Below are 17,520 nucleotides of genomic sequence, written 5' to 3'. Positions count from 1 at the left end.
ACTCTACTTTAATTTCTTCTACATGCACTGAGGTTTGTGGAGAAGATCTTTGTGACAGGTCTTGTGCAAAGATATGCCTAGTCAGAGTGTATCCCGAGGGACAGCCTGAAAGAGCCATGAAACTATATACCATTCTGGATGATCAGAGCAATCACTCACTTGCTAAGTCACAATTCTTTGATTACTTCAGAGTTAAAGGAGATTCCCTGCCATACACACTTGGCACATGTAGAGGTGTTTCAGAAGTGACAGGGAGAAGAGCTAATGGATTCATGATAGCTTCTCTTGATGGTACTATAGAACTGCCACTGCCTACCCTTGCTGAATGCAACCAGATTCCTTCCCACAGAGAAGAGATCCCTACACCTGAAGCTGCCTTTCATCATGCACATTTAAGAGCTGTCGCCAAACACTTACCACCACTTGATGAAAATGCAGAAATTCTTCTTTTGCTCGGCAGAGACATTCTAAGGGTGCATAAAGCACGCCAGCAAATAAATGGTTCCCATGATGCTCCGTATGCCCAGCGCCTTGATCTTGGCTGGGTTGTCATTGGAAATGTGTGTGTAAACAGAACGAAAAGAGCTACCAACATTTCTTCTTGCAAAACTTACATTCTACCTAATGGGCGCAAAACTCTTTTCGAACCATGTCCTTATCATTACAGTGTTAAGGAGAGATTCAACATCACCAGTGACAGTAAACCCATCTTCCATCACCAGGAAGATTGCATTGGTGACACAGTGTTCATTACAACTAGTAATGACGACAAACCAGCACTTGCCATTGAAGACAAAGAGTTTCTCAAGATCATGGATAAGGAATTCACTCAAAACCAAGAAAACAGTTGGGTAGCCCCTCTACCCTTTCGTACACCGAGAGAGAGACTGCCAAACAACCGTCAGCAAGCAGTGTCCAGATTTGCTTCATTAAAACGTTCCTTTGAGAAGAAACCAGAGATGAAGAAACATTTTGTATCCTTTATGCAGAAGGTTTTAGAAAATGATCACGCTGAACCTGCTCCACCATTGAAGGAGGGAGAAGAATGCTGGTATCTTCCATCCTTTGGTGTGTACCACCCCCGCAAACCTAGTCAAATTAGAGTAGTATTTGACTCGAGTGCTCAATATGAAGGAGTCAGTTTGAACAATGTTCTTCTTACTGGGCCCAACTTGAACAACAGCCTTATAGGAGTGTCAATCCGATTCAGACAAGAGCCTATAGCAGTAATGGCTGACATCCAACAAATGTTTCACTGCTTCATTGTCCGTGAGCAGGACAGAAATTACCTTAGGTTCCTATGGCACAGAAACAATGACTTAAATGACAAGGTCATAGACTACCGCATGAAGGTGCATGTATTCGGGAACAGTCCTTCACCTTCAGTAGCAATCTACGGACTGAGAAGAACTGCCCAAGAAGGTGAACAAGAGTATGGAACTGATGCTCGTCATTTTGTGGAGAAAAACTTCTATGTGGATGATGGACTTAAATCCCTTCCTACAGAGGAAGAAGCTATTGACCTTCTACGAAGCGTTCAAGAAATGTTGTCTGTGGCCAACCTTAGACTACACAAGATCATCTCCAACAGCAACAAGGTAATGAAGGCCTTCCACAAGGAGGACTATGCTATTAACCTAAAGAATCTTGACTTAGGGTCTGAAGACCTTCCCATGCAGCGCAGTCTTGGCTTGCTCTGGGATATCAAGCAAGACACATTCACCTTTCAAGTGTCAATCTGTGATAAGCCCTTTACAAAAAGGGGAGTCTTGTCGGTCGTCAACAGTATCTACGACCCCTTGGGATTTGTAGCTCCAGTGACAATCCGAGGAAAGTTTCTGTTGAGACAACTCACATTGGAGAAGGTAGACTGGGACACTCCACTACCTGATAATAAGCTGAAAGCATGGGAAACATGGAAGAATTCCTTAAAGGCACTGGAAAATCTCCAAATCCCACGCTGCTACACATCCATCTCCCTAGCTTCTGCTAAAAGGAAAGAAATTCACATCTTTTCAGATGCATCTGTTGAGGCAATTGCAGCTGTAGCCTACCTTCATCTTACTGGACTTGATAATAGACCTTCTGTGGGGTTTCTCCTTGGTAAGACTAAGCTAACACCAAAGTCTGGACACACTGTTCCAAGGCTTGAACTCTGTGCAGCTGTGTTAGCTGTAGAAATGGCAGAAACCATTAAGAGTGAAATGGACACTGTGATTGATTCCTTTGACTTCTACACTGACAGCAAAGTTGTGCTCGGGTACATACACAACCAAACTAGACGGTTCTATGTGTATGTCAGCAACAGAGTAGAACGTATCCGAAGGTTTTCCACACCACAACAATGGCATTACATTTCAACCAATCAGAACCCAGCAGACCATGGCACTAGAGCATTACCAGCAAATGAACTTGCAAGGTCAAACTGGCTACTGCCTCCAGATTTCCTACATGATAAATCTGAGTCCAGCACTTCTGATGTTTTCAACTTAGTAGATTCTGAAGTTGACAAGGAAATCAGACCTGAAAGTATCACTCTTTATACTACCATACATCAGAAGAAAACACTTGGATCACACCGCTTCCAGCGATTCTCCACATGGTCATCTCTAACCCGTGTCATTGCACGCCTGAGACATATTGTTTGCTGCTTCAAGGGTAATTCTGGAATGCCACTCGAGTGCCGTGGTTGGCACATTTGTAAGAACCATCCCACCTTTGAAGAAATCTCTCATGCTGAAGAAATTATACTTCAATGTGTGCAACAGGAGAGCTACACAAAAGAAATCAACCTTATCATGGAAAACTGCAAGTTTCCCAAAAACAATCCTCTTCTAAAGTTAAATCCAATCATTGATGAACATGGGTTGTTACGTGTAGGAGGTCGGATTGGGAAAGCCAACCTTTCCAGCAAGGAGCAAAGTCCAGTCATTGTGCCTGGCAGTCACCATGTAGCTGTTCTTTTAGTTCGGCATTACCATGAACAAGTGAAGCACCAAGGCCGACAGTTCACTGAAGGTGTTGTCAGATCAGCAGGTTTGTGGATCACCGGAATGAAAAGATGCATTTCTTCAGTGCTTCACAAGTGTGTAAAGTGTCATAGGTTGAGAGGAACTCACCATCATCAGCAAATGGCTGATCTCCCAATAGACAGACTGAGCACTGACCCACCTTTTACCTATGTCGGAGTGGATGTCTTTGGCCCATGGTCGGTCTGTGCACGCAAGACCCGTGGTGGCATGGCTAACAATAAACGGTGGGCCGTACTGTTTACTTGCCTAAGTGCACGAGCTGTGCATATTGAGGTAATTGAGTCTATGGACTCCTCCTGTTTCATCAATGCTCTTCGAAGATTTTTCGCCATTAGAGGTCCTGTCAAGCAACTCAGGTCTGACTGTGGAACCAACTTTGTTGGAGCCTGCAAGGAACTACAACTGGATAATTTCTTGAAAAACAGTGGATGTTCATGGGTTTTTAACCCCCCTCACTCTTCCCACATGGGAGGTTCCTGGGAACGCATGATCGGAATTACAAGGCGAATCTTGAATTCCATGTTGTTAGACTCAGGACGACTTACCCACGAGACATTGACTACTCTACTAGCTGAAGTTTCTGCAATAATTAATGCAAGACCACTAGTACCTGTGTCTTCAGATCCAGATTCTCCAACAATATTAACTCCTGCAACACTTCTCACTCAAAAGGTTGGCAACATCCCACTACCACCCGTGGACTTGGACTGCTCTAACATTCACAGACGTCAGTGGAAGCAGGTTCAACATCTGGCAAATGTATTCTGGAGCCGTTGGAGGAAGGAATATCTGCATACTCTTCAGAGCCGCCATAAATGGCAAGAGACTAAGCCAAATCTTCAAGAAGGAGACCTTGTGCTACTGAGAGATAAAGACGTTTCTCGCAATGACTGGCCAACTGGACTTATTGTCAAAGCCATTCCCAGTGAAGATGGGAAGGTGAGGAAGGTCGAAGTCAAGATTACCAAAGGAGGTACAACTAAAATCTTCTTCAGACCTGTTACTGAGGTGGTGTTGCTACTACCTCATGAAGAACACTCTTCAGGTCAAGGCAAGACCTGAAACTCCTGAAACTGTTTATCCCTTGGATTACAATTGTGAGTCAGATGAGGTTTGACATATTGTGGCCTCCCTGACTTGAAGATGGGTTGTGTTACAAGAACTTTGTCAAGAAAACCTACTGAGACTTACTCAAGCAAAGTTTGCTATGTTTATTGCTGTTTGCTTTCTTTTACAGGTTTTTAAGGACAAGTTTGTTGAACTATGGACTTAACATTAGATTAATGTTGCTATAATATTAGTGAAATCTAAAGATTTCAGGCGGGGAGTGTTGTGTCCCACATACATGGACTTGTGTTATGATGTTCATCAGCTAAGTTTGGCTGTAGCTAGTTTGTTCCTCTCCCTTCCCTGTAGTTTTGTTCCACCCATGTAGCCACTCCTCCCATAGTCAGTATCTCTTCAGACAAGTATCTGTAAGCATGTGCTGCATCTTCTCTCTGTACCTGGTAAAGCTACTTCGTTTTGACCTATGGAATTTGTCACTGTAAGATCTACACTGCAAGATTAAACCTCTTCAAGATCTTCATCTGTGTCGTCCATTGAGTCGCCTATCTGTGGATACTGCCCTTATGTAAGTTATTGCCATTCCACTGGGACTTGGGACAGTCTAGGGATCAGTAATTACATAGCCACAGCAGCTGAAACAGAATACATAACTACCTGTAGTGTTGAGTGAACCCAGCTCACTGCATACACCTACTACCTGTAGTGTTGAGTGAACCCAGCTCACTGCATACACCTACTACCTGTTGTGTTTACTTAAACCACCTCATCACTGCACACAACTACCTGTAGTGTTGAGTGATCCCAGCTCACTGCATATACCTACTACCTGTTGTGTTGAGTGAACCCAGCTCTCTGCATACACCTACTACCTGTTGTGTTGAGTGAACCCAGCTCACTGCATACACCTACTATCTGTTGTGTTGAGTGAACCCAGCTCACTGCATACACCTACTACCTGTTGTGTTTACTTAAACCACCTCATCACTGCACATAACTACCTGTAGTGTTGAGTGAACCCAGCTCACTGCATATACCTACTACCTGTTTTGTTTACTTAACCCACCTCATCACTACACATAACTTCCTGTAGTGTTGAGTGAACCCAGCTCACTGCATACACCTACTACCTGTTGTGTTGAGTGAACCCAGCTCACTGCATACACCTACTACCTGTTGTGTTTACTTAAACCACCTCATCACTGCACACAACTACCTGTAGTGTTGAGTGAACCCAGCTCACTGCATATACCTACTACCTGTTGTGTTGAGTGAACCCAGCTCTCTGCATACACCTACTACCTGTTGTGTTTACTTAAACCACCTCATCACTGCACATAACTACCTGTAGTGTTGAGTGAACCCAGCTCACTGCATACACCTACTGCAGCCATCTGTTGTGTTTACTTAAACCACCTCATCACTGCACACAACTACCTGTAGTGTTGAGTGAACCCAGCTCACTGCATATACCTACTACCTGTTGTGTTTACTTAACCCACCTCATCACTGCACATAACTACCTGTAGTGTTGAGTGAACCCAGCCCACTGCATATACCTACTACCTGTTGTGTTGAGTGAACCCAGCTCTCTGCATACACCTACTACCTGTTGTGTTGAGTGAACCCAGCTCACTGCATACACCTACTACCTGTTGTGTTGAGTGAACCCAGCTCACTGCATACACCTACTACCTGTAGTGAGCTGGGTTCACTCAACACAACAGGTAGTAGGTGTATGCAGTGAGCTGGGTTCACTCAACACTACAGGAAGTTATGTGTAGTGATGAGGTGGGTTAAGTAAACAAAATGTTGTTGCTGTGATTTCGTGCGGACCTGTGATGTTGCTGTGATTTCGTGCGGACCTGGCCCAAAATACAGTGCTCAGAAGAAGGCACGTGCCATCACTTCCCAAAATCGTGAGGAGGTGTCTGAGGAAAGTGCAGCTGGCCAGGAGGATTATGATGACGATTATACGGATACCACATATGTTCCCGGTAGAGGAGATGACCAGGGGGACAGTTCAGAGGAGGAGTCAGAGAGGACTAGGAGGAGACGACTTCATGATAGAAGCAGAGGGAGCTCGTCCTCAGAAACAGCTGGGGGCAGTGTCCGGCGCCATGTATCGCCAGCTATGGCCAGACAGCCAACATGCCCTTCAACGTCAGCAGCTGATGCCACCGTAGCGCCATCACCCCAGGGGGGCTCAGCGGTTTGGAAATTTTTTCACGTGTGTTTCTCAGATCGGAGCAAAGCCATCTGTTGTCTCTGCCAGCAAAAATTGAGCCATGGAAAGGCCAACTCTCACGTAGGGACAAGTGCCTTACGAAGGCACCTGGAGAGAAGGCACAAACAGCTATGGCAAGAACACCTGAGCAAAAGCAGCACCCCTCAAAAGACAAGCCACCCTCCTTCTCCTCTTCCTCCTTCAGGTCCACTCTTCATCCACTTTCTCCCTTGCACCTTCACAGCCACCCTCCTCCACACCGCCTCTTCCCTTCAGCGGTTTCTTCTACTCTGCCCACAGCAGTACCCAGCTGTCCGTGAAGGAAGTATTTGAGCGGAAGAAGCAAATGTCTGCCAGTCACCCTCTTGCCCGGCTTCTGACAGCTGGCGTGGCGGAACTATTAGCTCGCCAGCTATTACCACATCACGACAGTGTTCAGTACCTGACCTTTATCAAAATGAATGAGGAATGGATCACGGAGGGTTACTGCACGACCGAAGACTAAGTCAGTCCCCACACACAGCATCTCTGCCTGCAGGCCGCTTGACTGCCTTCTCCGCCACCACCAACAGGGTCCAGGACTCTAGGCGGATTCCTGAATTTTTAAGGCCGCTGCTAGCAGCGGCTGCTACACTAATTTTTCTGGTGCGTGTACATATGCCCATCCCCCTTCGTGATCATTACCTTGCCGCGGTGAAGGGGCTTGCGCATCACAATGAAGCAATGACCGCCGGCTATTTCAGTGTCTCGGGTGGGGGTGGCACACAAAAGATAATAAGGTCGTTGCTTCATTGTGGTCAGACCAAATTTGATCAGCTGGACAGTCACTGTTCTGTCATTCAGCTACATCAGCCGGGCGAGCATATGGGCTGAAAAGCTACCATCACCTGCACTCTCGTCATGGTGCGCACCAGTCCAGCACGGCCGTCACTACACAAACGGCTGTTTGCAGTCACTGCATACCTTTCACTGCATCTGTGACTGCACATTATACCTGGCAGTCAGTGCATAACTTGCACTTGAATGTTTACACTTTTAAACAATTTAAAAATATAACCATCTAAACTTTCAAACAATTTAATTAAAAATACAACCATCTAAACTTTCAAACAATTTAAAAATACAACCATCTATCATTTTCAAACAATTTAAAAAAAGGGCAAAAAAACTTGCCCTCCGTTAAACATTCTTGGCAAATGCTTTCGACTTGGTTTGTCTTCCCGCTGGCTCATGGGTCCATCTGACCACAGATGCCTGGTCTGCAAAGCACGGTCAGGGCAGCTACAGCATGGGTCTCAGCAGGCTCCCACTTCGGTCCGCAATCCAACCTTCATTCCCCGCGGTGACAATGGCAGACTTGCCCTCCATAACGGATTCCCGTTAAAGGATTTAAAGTTAATTCATTTCAAATACACAGCAGGGCCTTGAAAGTCCGCCTCCTGTATTGTTATTTTTGGTCACTACCTCGGAGCGGGCGTGCATGCCTGCCTGCTGCCCTCCTTGGATGTGCAGTGGTAGCCATTTCTCAGGCTCCACACCGGATTCCATCCCTCATTCCCCGGCCATTACCCGGGGTCACAAATGGCAGACTTGCCCGCCTCCATATGATTCTCATGAAAGGAATGTGGTGTCATCTTTGCCCGCCATAACTGGTTCTCGTGAAAGGATTTAAAGTACATTCATTTCAAATACACAGCAGGGCCTCGAAAGTCCTCCTCCTGTATTGTTATTTTTGGTCACTACCTCGGGGTGGGTGGGCGTGCATGCCTGCCCCCTGCCCTCCTTGGATGTGTAGTGGTAGCCGTTGCTCAGGCTCCACACCGGATTCAAACCCCTCATTCCCCGGCCATTACCCGGGGTCACAATGGCAGACTTGCCCGCCTCCACAGGATTTGTAGCGGTACTGAAGAAGTACACAGCAAGTAGAAAATGTAATTTAAAAACAAAACGTAAGCTTTTTAACAATGCCATGGAAAGTTGAGAAGGAAGTCACACATTACCTGACATCACTGAGTGAGGAAGAGCAACCTCGCCATGTTGCGCAGTAGTCCAGCATGGCCGTCACTACACAAACAGCTGTTTGCGGTGCGTTACACAGTGAGTTTGGTGTGTCAGTGTGAAGCAGTACTCTAATTACACTCCCTGATTGATGTATACACATGCAAGATGTTTTAAAGCACTTTAGTCCTGCAATTTAGCATTCAATGTCATTTCTGCCCTTAAAACGCTGCTTTGCGTCACATCCAGATTTTTCCCCGGGGACTTTTGGCATGTATCCCACTCCGCCATGCCCCCCTCCAGGTGTTAGACCCCTTGAAACATCTTTTCCATCACTTTTGTGGCCAACATAATTTTTTCTATTTTTCAACGTTCGCCTCCCCATTGAAGTCTATTGCGGTTCGCAAACTTTTCCGCGAACCGAACCTTCCGCGGAAGTTCGCGAACCCGGTTCACGAACCAAAAATCGGAGGTTCGCGACATCTCTATTGGTGATACTGCAGATCACCGGTAATCAGATCCTCTCTGTTACACCGATCGTTACACCTCCCTCCTCATTTCTGGCTGGGGGTACTGGTTGTCATGTGAGTGCTGAATGCAGATGCTGGGTGCCATGTGGGTTCTGGGTGTGAGTAGAGAGTCTCATGTCGGTCCTGGCTGTGGGAGGGTATCAAGTGTCATGTGGGTGCTGATTGCAAGTACTTAGTGCAATGTGAGATCTGGGTACATGTACTGGATGTCATGTGGGTGCTGGGTACATGTACTGGATGTCATGTGGGTGCTGGGTGCAGGTATTGGGTGTGACATGGGTGCGAATACTTGGCACCATGCCTGTACTGGGTGCTGGCTATGGGTGGTCTTTGGGTGTCACATGGGTTTTGAATGCAGATACTTTGTGTGTGGGTACTGGTTAAGTGGGTGCTTGGTGCAGATAGTGGGGACCATGTGGAGGCTGTGTGCAGGTGTGATTACTGTGTGCAATGTCAGGCCTGGGTGCAGGTACTTGAGGTCATGTGAGTGTGAGTACTGGGTGCCATCTATGGGGGAAGGGGTGGCTTGGATGTTGAGAGAAGTAGAGGTCAGTGTGGGTGCTGCAGGAAGTGGAAGACATTGGGGGTGTTGGTGTAGGGAGGGATCAGTTTAGGTGCTGGAGCAGGTCACTATGGGTGCTGCTGGGGACAGGAAGGGTGCTGCTGGGGGAGGGAAAAGTCAATGTTGGTGCTGGGGAGGGAGGGGTCAGTATGGGTGCTGTGGGAAGCAGGATCACTGCAGTGCTAAAGCTGGGGAGGGAGAGGTCAGTATGGGTCCTAGGTGGAGGGAGAGGTCCCTGTGGGTGCAGGGTTGAGGGAAAGGTCACTGTGGATGCTGGGGGAGGGATAGGCCACTGCTGTCAGAGAAACACCATCTTACCTGCTCCCACACAGCTGTAGGTATGGTTACACTATGATTCCTGTATAGCACCTCTTTATTTAAAGTATCCCAGATAGGAAGGAGCTTCTCATGGGTGTGTGTGGTGCTTCCATGGGAAGGGGTGGGGCTTATCACAGCTGGAGGTGGTGCTTAGTTTTTGCAGCCAAAGGGGCCTTTTTATGGCAGTTTTAAAAGGGGGGTGCTTGGGCACCCAGAGCCCCCCCCCCCCCCCCTTCTGCACATGCCTTCTGGTGGGGCCCATTGGAGAAATAATCTATTATAGTATGTAAAGTGTACTCAACAGAGATTACATGTATTATAATTTTACTTCTTTGTACATTGAATAAAACTTGCTTCGTTTAGGAAAGACCATTTAGAACAGTTTTACACCTGGCCACAGTGATGTGGTGCGAAGCTCCCCCCATTGCATCGCACCACAATGCCAAAAACTACATTCCTATGACCCTGCGGCAGAGTGCACTGACAGTTTCATATGCATAGCTCCACCCCTTTGCGCTCCCTTCGCCTCTGTCACTGAGATTCCAGGCTTTTCCCACCGTAATGCATGTGCAAACCAAATTTCATTTACCGTATATACTCACATACAAGCCGAATTTTTTACCCCAAAAAAGTAGCCCAAAAGTGGGGGTCTCGGCTTGTATGTGAGTCACCTACTTTGAGTGGCCATTTCTGTGTGGGACAGGAGCTCCTCCACTTTCAGTGGAGATGTGGGATGCAGTCCTGGCATCTTGGATGGCAGGAGAGTGCCTGCAGTGGAATGTGAGGCAGAGCGGGGTGTCCATAGTGGAAGGCGGGATCCGGGATCGGAGAGCAGGATCGGATGCCAGCGTGCTTTCAGCCACAAGCGTATCCCGCTTTCCGTGCACAGCGGTGGCCAGCCAAAATGTGTTATGGATCCGGGCATCCGATGCTGCCAGTGACGTGTCTGGAGTGACAGAGCCCACGCTGAATCACCAGCACAATGATCGGGGATTCCCTCTTCATACTGCACTTGCTGTTTCATATAGATGACGTGTTTCATATAGATGACGCCATCTAGTGGCGTCTTTAGACAGCAAGTACAGGACTGAAGAGGGAATCTCCGATCATTGTGCTAGTGATTCAGCGTGGGCTGTGTCACTCCAGACACATCACTGCCAGCACCGATGCCCAGATCCATAACATATTCTGGCCACCACCATGCAGGGAAAGCGGGACACGCAATTGAAAGTGGAGGAGCACCTGTCCCACTTTGCTGGCATCTGATCCTGCCCTCCGATCCTGCCTTCCATTAATACCAGACACTGAGCTCTGCCCCACATTCTGCTGCAGGCACTCTCCTGCCATCCAGGATGGCAGGATTCTTCAATTGATCTAGACTTCCCCAAAGCACAGGTACCAAAATCTGATTGTAAATATATGCCTACTGGGTGCACATTTGGCTGTGGGATGGAGGACTGCCTAACACCTGGGTGCACATTTGGCTGTGGGAAGGAGGACTGCCTAACACCTGGGTGCACATTTGGCTGTGGGAAGGAGGACTGCCTAACACCTGGGTGCACATTTGGCTGTGGGAAGGAGGACTGCCTAACACCTGGGTGCACATTTGGCTATGGAGAGGGAGGCCACCTCATGCTGGGAGAACATCACAATATTTATACTGGGGGGAGGGGGGCTTATATGCGAGTCAATGACTTTTTCCTGATTTCTAACATAAAAGTTGGGGGGTCGGCTTATATACGAGTCGGCGTATATACGATATCTTGGAGGGATGAACAAAATGCATAGCTCCCAAGCTTTTGAGATAAGAAAGACGGACACTTAACCACTTCACCCACAAGGGGTTTTACCTTAATGGACAAGAGCAATTTTCACCTGTCAGTGCTGCTCCCTTTTATTCGCCAATAACTTTATTACTACTTATCACAACAAAATGATCTATACCTTGTTTTATTCACCATCAATTAGGCTTTCTGTGGGTAGTACATTTTGCTAAGAATTTGTTATTCTAAAATGCATTTTAACAGGAAAAATAAGAAAATAATGGCAAAAAAATCACTATTTATCAGTTTTCAGCCATTATAGTTTTAAAATAAGACGTTCTCGTGTGGATAAAACTGACACATTTTATTTGCCCAGTTGACCTGATAATTAAACCGTTTAAATGATGTCCCTATCACAACGTATGGCAACAATATATTGTTAGGAAATATAGGTGTTATTTTTCAGTTTTATTTGGTTTGTTTTTTTGTCTGGTCCATAATTACAAGCCCCTATGTAGTAAAGTAAAAGTAATGTTCCCTCATAAAATATAAATTAAAAAGGCTCCCCTTTTTTTTGGGGGGGGGGGGGGGTGGAAGTGTAAGTTGTTAATTTTATTAATATTTAATAAGTGTATGTGTATGTATTTGCCTGTATGTGTAATTTTACTTTTGTGAACACTCTCCCGTTTTATAGGAAGTGTTCACTTTTTTTTACATTTTACTAAACTGTGACGGCTTCCTGTTTTATGAATGGACGTGGCCGCTGATTGCGGTCACGTCCATTCATTTCAGGCATTGCGATTGAGTAGAGGACCGCTCGTTCCTTTTCCTTAATCACAGATCGTGGTGACCCGACGGTTAACGGCGGCGGAGGGTGGGGCGAACACGTGCAGAGCGGCGGCGGGAGCGAGCGATTTATTAAAACGTCCTGGAGACATTAACAGGCTCAAACAGGATGTTTTCAATAAGTCAGGTTGCCATTAAGTGGTTAAGCTACTCTCCTGCCATTCTCACAGTAATCATTCTCAAGTCAGAGAGTCCCCACACTTGGCACAGTTAGTCACTTGGCGACCAAGGTTACAAATCCAGGAAAAGTGGGTGGAGCATAAAACAGCCAATCAAATTTCAGCCATTCATTTTTAATAGGAAAATGTAAACTGCAGTCCTGGACTGTTAATCGCAGGGGTCTCAAACATGCCACAATTGGTCACTGGGTGACTGGGATTAAGATTCAGGAAAGTGGGTGGAGCCTACAACAGCCAATCAAAATTCTCCTATTGATTTTCAAGTGGAATATTTAAACTGCTGCCATTCTTACATGGTCATTGGGGGACTGGGGTCCAAATTCACTAAAGGGGCGGGGCCACAAACAGCCAATCAGATTTCCTTGGTGGATAAACTGCTTCCATTCACACATTTTTGATGCCAGGAACCTCAAATCTCACAAACTTGGTAATTGAGTGACTGTGTTTCAAGGTTACAAAAAAGTGGGTGGAGCCAAAAACAAATTTCACTGGTCAAATATAAACTGCATCCATTCTTACACTGTTAATGGTAGGGTTCTCAAACTTTGCACAGTTGGTCACTGGGTGACTGGGATTAATATTCAGGAAAATGGATGGAGCCTACAACAGCCAATCAAAATTCACCTGTTGATTTTCAAGTGGAATATTTACATTGCTACCATTCTTACACTGTTAATGGCAGAGGCCTCATACCTGACACAGTCAGTCATTGACTGGGGTCCAAATTCACTGAAGGTGGTGGAGCCAAAAACAGCCAATCAGATTTGTTAGATTGATTTCAGCCATTCTGTTATTGGCAGGGTTCTCAAACTTGACACAGTTGGTCACTGGATGACTGAGGTTCAAATTTAGAAAGGGGCGGAGCCAAAAACAGCCAATCAGATTTGTTTAATTTCAGTGGGAATATACAAATATTCCCATTGATACCAAGGATCCCAAAGCTCATAAACTTGGTAACTAAGTGATTGTATGTCAAGGTTAGAAAAAGTGGGCCTGCCAGCAACTATTTTTTACATGGGAAAATATAAACTGCAACCATTCTTACACTGTTAATGGCACGGTTCTCAAACTTGACATAGTGGGCCACTGGGTGACTGGGATTCATATTTAGAAAGTGGTTGGAGCCTACAACAGCCAATCAAAATTCACCTTTTGATTTTAAAGGGGAATATTTACATTGCTGCCATTCTTACACTCTCTTAATGGCAGAGGCCTCAAATCTGGTACAGTCAGACCGGGGAAACGGGTTTAAATTCTGAAAAGGGGGCGGGCTACAAACAGCCAATCGGATTTGTTTAATTTCAATGGAAAAATGCAACTTATTGATGCCAAGGATCACAAGGCTCATAAACTTGGTCATTGAGTGACTGTATATCAAGGTTAGAAATGTATGTATGTAGACTGTATGTCAAGGTTAGAAACAGTGGGCAGAGCCAAAAACAACTAACTTTTTACATGGGAAAATATAAACTGCAGCCATTCTTACACTGTTAATGGCAGGGTTCTCAAACTTGACACAGTTAGTCACTGGTTGACTGAGATTAATATTCAGAAAAGTAGGTGGAGCCTACAACAGCCAATCAAAATTCACCTATTGATTATCAAGGAGAATATTGAAACTGCTGGCATTCTTACACTGTTAATGGCAGAGGCCTCAAATCTGCTACAGTCAGTCATTGAGTGACTGGGGTTCAAAATCACTAAAGGGGTGGAGCCACAAACAGTCAATCAGATTACTTTGCTGGATAAACTGCTTCCATTTACACAATTTTGATGCCAGGAACCCAAAAGCTCTCAAACTTGGTCATTGAGTGACTGTGTGTCCAGGTTACAAAAAGTGGGCGGAGCTAAAACCAAATTTCACTATAAACTGCAGGCCTTTGTACACTGTTAATGGCACGGTTCTCAAACTTTACCCAGATGGTCACTGGGTGACTGAGATTATTCAGGGAAGTGGGTGGAGCCTATAATAGCCAATCAAAATTCACCTGTTGATTATCAAGGGGGAATTTTTAAATTGCTGCCATTTTTACACTGTTAATAGCAGATGCCTCAAACCTGCTAACGTTGGTCATTGAGTGACTGGGGTTCAAATTCTGGAGAGGGGTGGAGTCAAAAACCACCAATCTGATTTGTTTAATTTCTATGGGAATATACAAATTATTGATGCCAAAGCTCACAAACTTGGTCATTGAGTGTTTGTGTATTATCGTGACCATACATGGTACAATTTTTTTCGATCAGATAATTTTGTTAGATTATTCCGTGAGATCGAATATAAAGATTTTTCTAACATGTCCGATTGGATTTTTATTGAAAAAACGGGATAATCGATTCTTTTTTCTTGATAAAAAAAAAGATTCTTTTGAACTATCATTCGATCGTTTTTTTCGAATAAACGGGAAAATTGAAGGTTTTTATTGTACTATGTAGGGGCACCTTTAGAGTTAGAAAAAGTGGGCGGGGCCAACACCAGCCAAATACATACCCGGGCAATGATGGGTCATCAGCTATAATAAAATTGCTTACTTTTCACAATATTACTTTATAAACGATTTAGTCAGTGTTTGCCCATTGTAAAATCTTTCCTCACCCTGATTTACATTCTGAAATGTATCACTGGTGGTGACATCTTTACTGTTGGCAGGTGCATCACTGAGGAATGTTCGTTTACTGAGAATTCTGAAGCCAGTACAAAATAAACCCAGTCTCCCAGAAAGCTCTGGGAGGATAAGGCTGCATAGTAAAATGCCTAGGCTGCCTGTGACATCACTGGGAGGGCGGGGTTACATACCAATATATGGCAATATAAAGATATAGAAAGTGTTTCTGATGCTAAAACCCAGATAATTCTGGTAAAATATGTCACTACAGTGCCTCTTTAAAGCATACATCTGGCATAAAATCAAAACTAATATATGCCTAATGATATCAAGTTATAATGTTTTGGCACCTGCTCTTACTAAGAAGTCTCACTGGAGCCCTCTAGCAGCTGGGTTTAGCTGCATAGCTCCGCCCTTTCTGGTGTTTTCTATATATTCAGCTCTGGATATATAGATAAGACAGAGGGCTTTTCCTGCAAGGGGCGGAGCTACACACCTAACATGGCTGAAAGTGATTCCAGTGGAACTTCTTAGTAATACAGTAAATGAATTTAAGTTTAAATGACCACTATCATAAAAAAGTAGACAGTTAAAATCTGACAGAACCAACAACAACAACAACAACAACAAATAACATTTGTAGAGCGCTTTTCTCCCATAGGACTCAAAGCGCATAAGCATGGCTCCGACCATCGTGGTACAGAGGAAGAATTTTATAAGTCCGGAAATGCCAGGCTAAATAGGTGGCTTTTCAGTCTGGATTTGAATAGCTCCAGGGATGGTGCTGTCTTTACTGGGTGTGGCAGGGAGTTCCAAAGAGTAGGGGCAGCATGACAGAAGGCTCTATCTCCAGATTTTTTGAGGTGCACTCTGGGAGTGACCAAGTTTATAGAACTTGCTGATCTGAGGTTGTGAGAGGTGTGGTGCAAGCCAGCCAGGTGTTTCCCAAGCCAGGTCTCTGTCAAAAAGGTCAAATCAGAGAGCTCTATTAGGTCATGTATAGTTGCAGTCTTATTATTTATCGATCTGGCATTGCAGAGTGTGGCTGTGATTGAGCTTTGCTGAGGACAGCTATGTTTTTTAGGCTTCACTGTCAAACTTGTTATCCTTTGCCTGGTGTTGCTTCCCTGGTGTTTATTTTTGGATCTACTACCTCTCCGCCCCTTCTGCGTTTCCTGAGTATCCCAAAGGATTTTAAGAGGAGAGCTAGTGAGGTGTTCCCCAGGCCATCTCCTCATGGGGAATTCTCAGGGTTTTCTTTGTTTCCAACAGCATTTCCTGAACAACAGTTTAAAGTGGACACAAATTAAAAATACAAGATTTCAGAAATAAAATCTATTTTCTAAATGATAATAATAAATAGCAGCCTTTTTTCAGCTGCATGATGACAAATATCAAATATTTTACATTTATTGGAGAAACCCCACCGTTCCTTTCATATTGCCGGGAAATAATCCGGCAAACTGGTGGAGTAGATGGTGTCCGGCAATGGAGGAATTGCTAATGGCTGCCACCTGTATAACCCTAGTTATGGAAAGAGAAGGGTGAAAAGCATGCACTGAAATGCTCATAGGCTTGAAGGAGTGTTTATTTATCTTTGTATGTGTCAGAGTGCTCAACTACATATTTTTAATTAAAAAAATGTTTGGTTTGGGTCCACTTTAACTGCCAAAATAGCAAGATACCAGCCAGCCTCCCTACTCACTTGCACACTATTTTGTCAGTTAGACTTTGCAACTGCTGTTCAGGAAATGCTGTTGAAAACAAAGAAAACCCTGAAAATTCCCCATGAGGAGATGGACTGGCTCAAAACCTGTCGGTTCTGTCAGATTTTACCTGCCTACTTTTTTCACGATAGTTGTCTTTTAAGAGTCTATGGCGTGCCTCTTCACATTGGATTTATGAAGCTCTCCAATATACTGCATATTGCACATCTGTTGTCTCTTATAAACAGCTCACATTCACCAGGTTCTGTAGTGTGTACAGATTAGACCGGTGGCACCTGCCGCAACCAATCTGAGGGGGCATCTCATAGGTCACCGCTACTGATCGAGTGCAGTGATTGGCCCAATGACGGTGCTGTGGTCCTGCCCACAAGACCATCAGTACCAGGTAGTAAAAGGAGCAGGGGGAGGATGTGAGTGGCCAGTTTGGTGCAAGCCTGATTGGTCAGGTGCCGAAGGTTCCCCTGTTACTGGCCATGATGATCTCTCACCAGTGGTAGGATATAAATGATATAAGGTATATACGATGGGTATATATATATATATATATATATATATATATATATATATATATATATATATCAGTGGGGATTTTGTTTTGGGGGGGGCAGCTGTTTGTCATGCGGCAAATCCTCAAAATTTTGCTTCAGGCTGCAGAGAGTCTAGAGCCAGC

The 17,520-nt window shown here is 45.0% G+C and overlaps 1 protein-coding gene across 5 annotated transcripts in view; it reads right to left on the bottom strand.

The window, feature by feature from the left end:
• The window catches only part of LOC137532532 (C4b-binding protein alpha chain-like), a 732,640-nt gene that overhangs the window by 247,066 nt on the left and 468,054 nt on the right, over positions 1–17,520 (bottom strand). The gene's annotated exons all lie outside the window — the stretch shown is intronic.

Source organism: Hyperolius riggenbachi, chromosome 1 (genome assembly GCF_040937935.1).
Source record: "Hyperolius riggenbachi isolate aHypRig1 chromosome 1, aHypRig1.pri, whole genome shotgun sequence".
NCBI lineage: Eukaryota > Metazoa > Chordata > Amphibia > Anura > Hyperoliidae > Hyperolius > Hyperolius riggenbachi.
Note: the sequence above shows the minus strand (reverse complement) of the source record. Positions and strands in the feature narration are given on the sequence as shown.